General features: G+C 38.7%; 1 protein-coding gene across 2 annotated transcripts in view; it reads right to left on the bottom strand.

The window, feature by feature from the left end:
- The window catches only part of LOC306855030 (SLIT-ROBO Rho GTPase-activating protein 2), a 112,741-nt gene that overhangs the window by 70,750 nt on the left and 29,914 nt on the right, over nucleotides 1–12,077 (bottom strand). The window lies entirely within an intron of this gene.

Raw genomic sequence — 12,077 nt, 5'->3', positions numbered from 1 at the left:
AACATGCTTCAGGAGCTGTTGTACTTTTCTCTCATATTTGGAAGCATATAACATTTCTTTCCCTCCTGGCTATTTCAGCAGAATATATTCTTGCATAACAGAAAAACTGAATGTTTCACTGTAGTCCTTAAGCTACACTGAATGGAAATAATTTCCCATTTAGTGGTAAAGAAGGAAAACTCTGAGATGATTCTCTTGCAACCTGAGACCAAGACCAACAGCAAAGCATAAACAAAACAAAAAAAAACACACAGAAAGACACCTGATCTTTAACTTCAACCAGTAAAACACATGGTTTTAGAGCCCTGGCCACAAATTCTGATTCATTTGTTGACCTTGTACAATATGAAACCTTAAAGGGTTAGTTCGCCCAAAAATGAAAACACTGTCATCAATTAATCACCCTTATGCCATTCCAAATCTCATTCAAAATATCCTCTTTTGTGTTTCAGAGAATAAATAATATGTTTGCCAGGATTTTCATTTTTTGATTAAATACTCCTTTAAATCACTGCTACAAGATATTATTTTTACAGATTACCTGTGCTGTCAGAGTAAATGGTTAGTTCTTGTGACATATCGTATTTTCAGTATAGCTGGAAAACCTGGTGGTCACATCAAAGTCTCTAGTTAACCTGGTCTTTTCTCCATTTCCAGTCTCCTTCATTCTATCTTTAAAACACTGTGTTTTTTTCCTCATTTAGACCACTTAAGGTTGAGGTCACATGTGAGCCATCTTCAATCAAATTATTAAAGCAGTATTTCTCAAACCTGTCCTGGAGTACCACCAGTCCTGCACATTTTGTATGTCTCCCTCATCTAACACACCTGATTCAACTCATCAGCTCATTAGAGGAGACTGCAAGACCTGAGTCGGTGTGTCAGATATAGGGAGACCGACAAAATGTGCAGTGACGGGGATACTTCATGGAGAGGTTTGAGAGCCACTGTATTAAAAGGAAACTCTCCATGACCTTCCATTTCCCCTTGCCATGACAATAAACGCTCCCAATATCAGCTCTGCCCCTTATTTCAGACAACCAACCAATGAGAACACAGACCTTTCCTGTTACTGAGACAGCGGTTATGTTCGGATTGGAATACTAGCGTACTGCTTACTACATACAAGTGCTTACTACAATCTGATTTCCTGAAAGGATGTTTACAAATAGAATGGTTTTATTTGTATTTGTATTATTTGTATTTTATTTGCATGTAGTTAGGTGCAACTATGGAATAAAAAAAAAATCAAACACTGCTATAAATATACAGTATAATATGGTAGTTTGCCAATCTGACCACAGCCAGCAGACTGTTTCGTACTGCATGCGTACAGAATTGCTCTTAAAGAGCAGACATGATGTAGCTGATCTGATTTTGGCTGTAATGAGTTGACCTTCTGTCCGTTTTCAGGGCTTGTTTCACTGGTGCCATTTCCTTACCTCACCCAGCCTCACCAACCCTCCCCAGACCCAATGCCATGAGCGGACACGGCCATCTGTGCTGCAGTCTGGTCCCCTGCTCCTCTCTCCAGTGTGCCATGTACAGCATCGCTCCTTCTACACGTGGTAAAACCAACCAGCCATCTGGCAAGACAGACACCATGGCCAGGAATTACGGGACGGCATACTGAGGCTCCCTCAAACTAATTTACCATGGCCAGGTTAGCACGGAAAAGGTACAGCAAGATCTAATAATAAACTAATTAAAAGCTAATTACAGAGTTTCAGATTGTCCAGAAGGGATTATTTGCAAAGGCAAGCAGTAATATTACAAGCGGGGGGTTGCTCATATAGAGAGCTAAGGCTTTTTCACAATGTGAATATGAATGTCTATAAACTGATAAAATGAATGATTAAATCATTTGGTTTGTTAAGAAGAGAGAGGGAAGAACAAATATGACGAGTATAATTGCCATAAAAGTCAGCATCTTCTGCATGTGCAAATGTCACTTTCATCAGAAAATATAAAAATCCAGTTGAACTTTATACTGTATTGGCTGGGGGGAAAAAACAAATCCTCAGCCAATCTTTGTCTACAATGACAGCTGCTTGACGAGTTAAAATTTCCCATACGGTGATTATCTGAGAGAAAACCTGTTTCACTACAAGACTGATGGACAGATTATTCTGTTGAACCCCTCAGCGATACAGGCAACACTATCAAATACTCTGGTGAGACGGGGAGAAAGACGCTAACAGCATGAAGTAAAGCCCCTGATCTGGAGGAAAAACACAAGGTTTTTACACAAATCTCTCTGAGCACTGGGCAGCCACACAGTTTTCACTCCCACATTCAGACAACCTAGTACAAATACTTCTCACACACACACACACACACACACACACACACATACATATGCAAAACTCCACCATAAGGCTTGATGAACTTAGACACCATCACAGTCTGTGTTTACAAATGGCCAACACATAATAATCAGCTTTGCTGCCAGCCCAGGGATTTTGGAGGGGGAGTATTAATCCAGCAAGCTTTGACAGGAAGTTTTTGATGCTAAAATAACAGATGAAATTAGATTTTTCTAAGTGTAACTCTTCTCGTAATCTGAAGCAAATTTTCAGTCTGAATTGAGAACTTCATGGATGTTTTTCACAAAGAAATGGCTTTGCACTTGTGATGTGCAGTAAACATAAATAAATAAATAAAGCAAAGCTTTATGCTTGACTTAGACAAATAGTGGGTGGCACATCCACAATAAATAATAAATACGCAAGGCTGAGGATTTTCAGGGTGCACTGTCATTTACACAGAGAACTGGGCCAGCAAACAAATCTGTTGGAGGCACAATTTAACACACTCGTCAACTGATATTCAATCAAAGATGATTTTTATCACTTAAGAACCCTAAACAATCCCCCCCCCCCAGATTCATAGTGACCCGATCCGTCCCCCTCACTGTCTCTACGAAAGGCAACATCAGTATACGGAGGATAAATCAGGGTTTCCGCTATGTACATTAGCCTAAGTAGTGGCGGCCAGGACACATGCACTAAGCCATTTTTTAAAAACGCTTTTGACCGCAGTGTCTGACCGAGTCCCAAAACACGTGTAGCCAATCAGCAGTAAGGGGGCATGTCTTGTACTGATAGAGCAAAGAGAGCACTCGCACAGGAGTCAGGACGTATATTAGCAGATCGACTATAGTGAGGGATGGCAGATAAAAAAAACAAAAAAAACAAGAGGAAAATATCATAGAAACAAAACATTAAAAAGAAGGGTTACGATCAGGCAAGAGGTAGGACCCGTGTAAATATAGATCGGAGCAACTTTCCAGCGGTGGAGAGAAACTCAAGGAGCAGGAAGGGCTCGAATTGGACACCGAGGTTGTGTTGTTTCTTTTTGATAGGTGAGTAACGTTGATTTTGCTTTTGCTTGAATATGCTTTTGTCATCTTTGCTTGTTTCCGCGATTGTCGTTACCATGGTTGTGTATGTAGGCTAGGCCTACATGTGGATGCTGAGATTTTTTTAAGTTTCACTTTAACTTTCGAGATTCGCAATCACACATACTCTGTTTATACTATGGAGCAGCAGTACTAAGCCAGTACTATGAAGCAAGATTCACACTTCGGGTCCCCCCCAGTTAAAAAATCCCATCTGCGCCCCTGGCCAAGACCAAAGAGCTGTCGAAGGACACCAGAAACAAAATTGTAGACAAACAAAGTTGAAGAAATCAACTGTGGGAGCAATTATTAGAAAATGGAAGACCTACAAGACCACTGATAATCTCCCTCGATCTGGGGCTGCACGCAAGATCTCACCCCATGGGCTCAAAATTATCACAAGAACCACACGGGGGGACCTAGTGAATGACCTGCAGAGAGCCGGGACCAAAGTAACAAAGGCTACCATCAGTAACACACTACGCCGCCAGGGACTCAAATCCTGCAGTGCCAGACGTGTCCCCCTGCTTAAGCCAGTACATGTCTGGCCCGTCTGAAGTTTGCTAGAGAGCATTTGGATGATCCAGAAGAGGATTGGGAGAATGTCATATGGTCAGATGAAACCAAAATATAACTTTTTGGTAAAAACTCAACTCGTCGTGTTTGGAGCAGAAAGAATGCTGAGTTGCATCCAAAGAACACCATACTGTGAAGCATGGGGGTGGAAACATCATGCTTTGGGGCTGTTTTTCTGCAAAGGGACCAGGACGACTGATCCGTGTAAAGGAAAGAACGAATGGGGCCATGTATCGTGAGATTTTGAGTGAAAACCTCCTTCCATCAGCAAGGGCATTGAAGATGAAACGTGGCTGGGTCTTTCAGCATGACAATGATCCCAAACACACCGCCCGGGCAACGAAGGAGTGGCTTCGTAAGAAGCATTTCAAGGTCCTGGAGAGGCCTAGCCAGTCTCCAGATCTCAACCCCATAGAAAATCTTTGGAGGGAGTTGAAAGTCCGTGTTGCCCAGCGACAGCCCCAAAACATCACTGCTCTAGAGGAGATCTGCATGGAGGAATGGGCCAAAACACCAGCAACAGTGTGTGAAAACCATTTGAAGACTTACAGAAAACGTTTGACCTCTGTCATTGCCAACAAAGGGTATATAACAAAGTATTGAGATGAACTTTTGTTATTGACCAAATACTTATTTTCCACCATAATTTGCAAATAAATTCTTTAAAAATCCTACAATGTGATTTCTTGGATTCTTTCCCCCCGTTCTGTCTCTCATAGTTGAAGTGTGCCTATGATGAAAATTACAGGCCTCTCTCATCTTTTTAAGTGGGAGAACTTGCACAATTGGTGGCTGCCTAAATACTTGTTTGCCCAACTGTAAGTGTAGTGTGGAGGTGTTCACATATTTTTAGGTCACATCCCCTTCTGTGGTCTGAACACACCTGTAGGTGACTAGTCAGGTTGATGCTTTTGTTATTCTTCTCAATTCCGCTACAAGGAGAAGAATGGACAGAAAGAGAACAAGAAAAGAGGGCAAATGATTGATATGGACACGTCCTGCTCTTGCAGTAGACAGTAGACCTCATTAAGCCCTCTGTGGGTGTCACTTCCTGTGGAGTACCTGTGGAGTATATCCGGCATATGCCTGGATCATTCTGACTAAAATAAAAAGAGAGAATATCACTAAACTAACCAATTATAAAGTCACAGCACCAGTCACCCACTTTGTAATATTACTAGTGCTAAAAAGAATGACATTTTTAAGGCCCATTTACAGCAAGAAAATTATAAGTATAACTGGAATGATAAATTAGCATTCACGCCAACACATTATAAAGTTATGTTTATTATAAGCATTTTGTCTACTGCTTTAAAGGGATAGTTCACCCAAAAATGAAAATTAATATAGTTTGGATGAAACCCGAGAGCCATTGTTAAAATAGTCCATGTGACATCAGTTGATCAACCGCAGTTTTACGAAGCTACGAGAATATTTTTTGTGCACAAAGAAAACAAAAATAACGACTTTATTCAACAATTCTTCTCCTCAGCGTCATCAGCCATTCATGAGAGTACCATGACGCAGAAAGCTCTCAGATTTCATCAAAAATATCTTTATTTGTGTTCCAAAAATAAATGAAGTGGAACGACATGAGGGTAAGGAATTCATGACAGAATGTTCATTTTTGGGTGAACTATACCTTTAAATGCTGGAGCTCTTTAAAGCAGGATGGATTGTGATTGGTTGTCAATGTTTTTATCGTTCAAAAAAATTTCTGATTCAAACAATATTGTTCCTCTGTCACACTATCATTATAGTGTGGACCTAACTATTCTCGAAAACTTTATAGTTATCATTATCATCTTTGGTGCGAATGGGCCTTAAGGCTGGTTAAAACAACACGTTCTCGCCGATATCAAAAGGCCAATATTTATTTTCATGTTATGGCTGATAACTGATAAATTGCTGATATTAAAATAGTAGATTTCGTCTTAAAAAAATAAAATATAAAAATATATCATTTTTGTGTGCTACAAGTGAATATAGAATTAATTTACCTTCCTACCCACTTATCTATCTATAAATAATCACCAATAACTAACATGGTATACTTATATTTTCCAGCCACATGTGTTATGTATTCAAGAATGGCATGTACTGACATTCTACAATTCCACATTTGCATGCAGCAGATCTTCATCTTATCCAGTCCTATGACTGAGCAAGAAGAACGAGACGGTAAAAGAAAGAGAATGATACAGATCGGTGAGAACGGATAAATAAACGAGCGTGGAGCCAGAGAGCAGGGACACGAAGGGAGCTTATCAGAATGTCACATTCCCATGCTGGAGATAACAGCTGGCATTGGAGCCATACTGCCAGTGTGGGGTGGGACAGTGATACCATCACCTGCATTCCAATCATAAAGATCTACAGTCTCATAACAACATCATCAACACAGAAAGTGAAGGAGAAAGAAAGTGAGAGAATTTTTTTTCCGAGACAGATATATATAGGCAAACTAATAGTAATAATATTCCACAAAAATAAGTCTGAAGAAATATCTACCATATCTTCATCTGCTTCAAACAAAGGCAAACGGCATTGCGAGGCTAAACCGGCGTGCAACCATTTCACATGCACAGGCATCTTTCTCCATTCCTTACATTCCACAAATCTCCTTTCAGATGTCTTTATTGATTAAAGATAAAATAACCACGGGGCTTTCATAGAGAAATGCATCTTAAAACTCTCTAAGGAAATGCTTTAAAGTCTCTTTGAACAGGCCAACAATGTCTCTAATATGCATCAATTAATGATCAAAAAGAACATTACAGAGCTTGATCTGTTTAATTTTGCAGTACTGTCGGCACCAGCGGACGAAACTGACATCATATCTCTCCTCCACATGTTGTTTTCAAAATAAAACTTGAGCAAATGAACAAAACAGGGATTCTGGCTGGTGACCACCTGCAGTCAGACTGAGCCGATGTCCTCACAGCTCCGGGATGATGTTTACAGGCATGTGAGGTAAGCTGACAGGCGGATCACCCCCTCCTCCCTCTGAGGAGACTATAGCACTGGCTGCTTAGAAAGCAGAAATGAGATTAGCGGGGTGCAGTACGGCCTGGTGCCCATTGTCTGCCCATTGTATGCCTGCATTATCGCACCCACTCAGGGTGTTGAGGGGCCCACGGTTAGCCGTCGTTCTGCTGACGTATGCTGGGCCTTTGTGTGCCAGGTACGAGTCCCGCAATGGTGCGTCTCTTTCTCGTGATGAGCTAACAGGGTCAAACAAACACATGAAGACATAATATATGCTTCTATTGTTTTTATATAAAGCTAAATATAACTACTCCAGAAATACACTAACTTAAACTCAATAAAAAAACACCACTACTTTTGAGGACGTCCTCAAATGGATGTTTTTTGTTTTGTTTATTTATCTTCCCCAAAGTATAGCTTGTCGAAGGAGAAATATAACAATATAATATTATAACAAATATTATGTTTATAATATGGATGGGGATATTGACATTTGGGGGATATGATAAGCAAACAATTATTTTCATGTTATGGCCAGTAACAAATAAATGCCTGATATCAGTAACTATAAATAAAAAGGTATAGAACAAGGGATAGAACTGACAAAACGACAGAAAGATAGAACAATAGAATGAAAGATAGATAGAACACTAGAATTAATGATAGATAGAACAATAGAATGACAGAACGATAGATAGACAGACAGACGTTCATGTTGGAAGCTTCATCACAATACAATATGATATGATATAGATTATCATACCCAGCGATACAATACTTGTCAATACCTCAAAAAATCCTATGATATGATTCGATTCAGGAATATATCGATCGATATAGTGATATGATATTATCTACCTATTTTACACAACCAGCTACATTTGTATTAACTCACAACTGCAACCAAAATATACAACATGAACATTTGTCTGAAATTTCCACATCCTGTACCCCAATTAGGACATTCAACACAAAAAATAGGCCTACACCTTTTTTTCCTTTCTTTCTTTTTTTAAATTACAAAGAAAAATAAATAATTGGAAAAAAACATCAAGTCACACATAAGATCAATACTCTTATGACATGACGACACGACAGTCAAAAAAGTCTTTCAGGGTTCTGTGCTAAAATGTGCAATGTGTAAAATATAGTGTAAATCCTCATTAGGAAAAACAAAAAAACATAAATGAGGTACTCCAGATGTAGAAAAATAAACAATGCAGAAAAATATATATAAAATAAAAATAATGCTGGATGGACGGATGGAATAAAACAATTCAAAAATAATAAAATAAAATAAAATATTCACTATCAGACAGTTAAAAAAATTACAATGACCAATACAGTGATTACATATTGTGCATCTCCACTTTATAATACCCATCTCACTAAAACATCCTACGCATCATATGAAGGGTAAACACACTTTTCAATTTCAAAGCCATTTTGTGGCCTCACAAAACAATCTGACGTCTATTCCAAGAATCAGCTGCACACTTCGCTTACCTTGCAGTTTCTACCAGGGGCAGTGCTAAAAAAACAAACACGTACTAGATCTGTCTGACAGCTGATGATAAATCGAAGTGTTCTCTATACCTTAAACTCACAGATACTCATGTGCTAGCAAACCCGCACACATCAGCAGTATATGAACATCTTAATTGTGGCCACATGTGCGCATGCACATGTAATATAAAACTTTGTGGGTTTAGAGTGTTATTTCTCTAACCTGAAGTGTCACTGTGTTGGGGAGGGCATTAGATGGCCCCTCAGTCACGGTAGAAAAGCACATTAAGATTTCAAAGCACGATGTCTGTGTAATGAAGATTTAGTAGCTTGGGCGAGAAGGCTTCGGATCCACACATCCTTTTAATACTACATAAATAAAGAGGTTATTAAATTACAGTTCTCCAAGCGGACACTGCACACACCCAGTGAAGCTGTGGCATATACTGAATTCCAGCAAGATGCTGTATTTGTATGAGGGAACAGTGGTGAATTGTGTGGGTGAACAGCGGTTTACCTGTGCTCAACACTTCATGGTATACATCCTCAGAGACGTTCCTCCAGACCAAAGGAAACTAACTGTTAGAAAAAAAGCACACATTATATTTGTGTGCTTTAAATGTGTGCTTACATGCACTAGAACACAGTCCCATCGGGCATTAACTGAGACTCACATCTGAGCAAACAAGCCATGTGTCAACAGAAGCAGATAGACAGCAAGGAAGGGAGACACCAAGATGTGAGATCAGTTTCATGGTTGATCTCATGATGTGAACAGAGGCTGTTGAATTAATCGGGCATGTTATAAAAATCACAGTTTCTATGCATATGAGTGTTTCTTCAACTCTAGATCTTGCTAGATCATTTAATCTAACATATCTTTTTATTGAATGTCATTTCCACTACAGTGTGGTTTCTTGCACATCTCAAATAATGTGTTGAGTATAACAGGATTGTGCTGGAAATAATGTGATGGAAACAGCAGACCGTTTTTGTATCGTTAATACTAATTTCATAGCATTTTATGCATCAAATAACATTTTAACATGCTATATTTTCCTTTAATTTATTCACACATCAGGTCTCATATTTACTGACAGTTTTATGTCCATGACAATCAAGTGCGTAACCTTTCTTTAAAAAAAATAATAAAATTATCAGTTGCAAAACTGGTTGTTAAAATGATGTCACAACAGAGGGACAATGAAAATGTGTAAAAATGTATAAATAATAACATAAAAATTATTTGAATTAATTATAGATAAATAAATATAAATAATAAATAAAACTATATATATAATGGAATTTTGCAGTGGAATGAAAATGCTACCTGTTCACAATAAATACAGATGTCAGGTTGGATGTGAATAGGTGAGGAAAAACTCCTGTGCAGCACAGTGCAGCATTGACACAATGCAGCCTGAAACATACCACAGGCTCGTCTAAACATAACCAGTGAGCAAGCATATCACTTTTAGACTGCTTTTGTGAGATATTTTGATCTCATCCTGTCAAGTATAAGTGCACAATACAACACCCAAGCTCCATCAAAGAGTGCAGCATTTCAACTGACAGCACTTTTTCAAGACAACACGGACGTCCTGTCAGTAAAACCAAGCATTACAAATAGAAGTATCCTATTTATGACCCAGAGCCAGCCTCGCAAATATCCAACACCAACAGAGTGATGATAACCATGTGAAAAACATCAGAAGATCACAAAAAATAATATCTGACAGATCCTAATCCACAGACCTTAACGTGAACATGGGCAGAATACAAGACGTCCAATACATTCTATAACCCACAATCCAACCGCAAACAGATTAACCAGCTCAACATCCGATCAATAAAAACGTGTTTGTTTTTAAGTGATCGTCAGCGAGCACAGTAACGTGATAGCTATGGGTTAATAAAACTAAGTCATTTCTGGTCTCTCAACCCAGGTGGTGCAAAACGCAATTTGATCTCAGTATGAGCTCTGTGACCTCATCGTCAAAATCTGATATAATGGAAAATGCTCAAGGCCTGGTGTGCAATGACAAAAACCAAACAATTGTGACTAGGGCCTGCATGATGTTGAAAAAAACTGACACTGCAATAATTAGTTTGAGATATTAGTTTAATATATTGAGATAAGAACTATGAAAGCCCTGTTCCGCCAATGAAAAAAATAAAGTTCACAACTCACAATTTTGAAAAAAAATTCATAGAAATTGTGAGATATAAACTTACAATTGCAAGACAAAAATATGAATTGCGAGATAAAAAGTCACAATGACCTTTCTTATTGTTATAAAGTCAAAATTGCAAGATATAAACTCGCAGCTCTGACCTTTTTTCTCAGAATTGCAAGTTTATATCTTGTAATTCTGACTTCATAACACGCAATTGCAATTTAAGTCAGAATTGTGAGCTAAAGCATACATTTGCAATTCTGAGAACACACTAGTCTTTTTCCCCCTCAGAAATGAGCTTCATAACTCACAATTGAAAAAAAGTCCAAATTACGAGATACAAATTCCACATTTGCGAGAAAAAAAAAAAGTCGGAATTGCAAGTTTTTATCTCGCAATTCAGAGAAAAAAAAAAGTCAGAATTTCGAGATGCAAACCCACAATTGTGTGAAAAAAGTCAGAATTATGAGAAGTCTCAATTGCCTTTTTTTCAGTGGCAGAAACTGGCTTCCATAGAAAACACATGATGACTTGAATATCTATATTTAAAAAGATATAATCATCCTAGAGTTAGTGGGGTGAAACAAATAAAGAATATACTTATTTCATTAAATCACAGTCTGCATAGTTTGAGAATTGCACTTAGCCATATTGTGATATTGATTTTATTTCAATATACCTTGCAGGCCTAAATTTGCCTGAGATTTTCACAAACAGGCACCCAGACTGTAAACAGTCTTATCAAAACCAGTCTCTAATTTGGGGGTCAAAAAGATGCAAAAAGATCCAAGCTATAATAACATTCACAGACGTGTCAAAAGTATTTTGTGTCACAAATTAAATGTTAAGTAGCTGTGGCAGTAGCTCACAAACCCTGTCTTTGGATTGAGCGGAGAACGTTGTCGAGGTCTGGCCTTGTGTGCCATAACTCATTCAGGATGGAGCGGCATTTCCTTCACTCAGACAAGGCCGACATTATAACTCCTGTAAAACTTCAAACTCCCTTCCTGCCCGCACACACAGACCTGCATTGTGCTAGCGGGCCGGGCCTCGAGTGGTGCGGCCATTCTGAAGTGCCCGAACTGCCAAGAACATATGGAGCCTTTTCAGCAACTGGCATTCTATTCCCTGACCCAGGGAATTTTAGAGCTCCCGACTTGCCAAAATCCTCAGGAAAACATTTGCTTTTGAATAATCAAAATTCAGAGAAGACATTCCAGAGCCATGATGCTCACCTGTGTAGATTTAGGGCAGGTACTTCAAGCCTGTTGAATCAATGTACCATTTCTCATCTTAACAAGGTGTATGGCCGTTTGCGTCCTGCAGCTTATCAAATCAAATTCCCATCCCTAGTTATGCAGGAAGTGCGTAGCATTAAGAGGTTTAAAGATTATGTTGCAGAATTAACTAAATGATTCTGGTGCCATAAA

This window comes from Barbus barbus (assembly GCF_936440315.1).
Source record: "Barbus barbus genome assembly, chromosome: 35".
Taxonomy (NCBI): Eukaryota; Metazoa; Chordata; class Actinopteri; order Cypriniformes; family Cyprinidae; genus Barbus; species Barbus barbus.
Note: the sequence above shows the minus strand (reverse complement) of the source record. Positions and strands in the feature narration are given on the sequence as shown.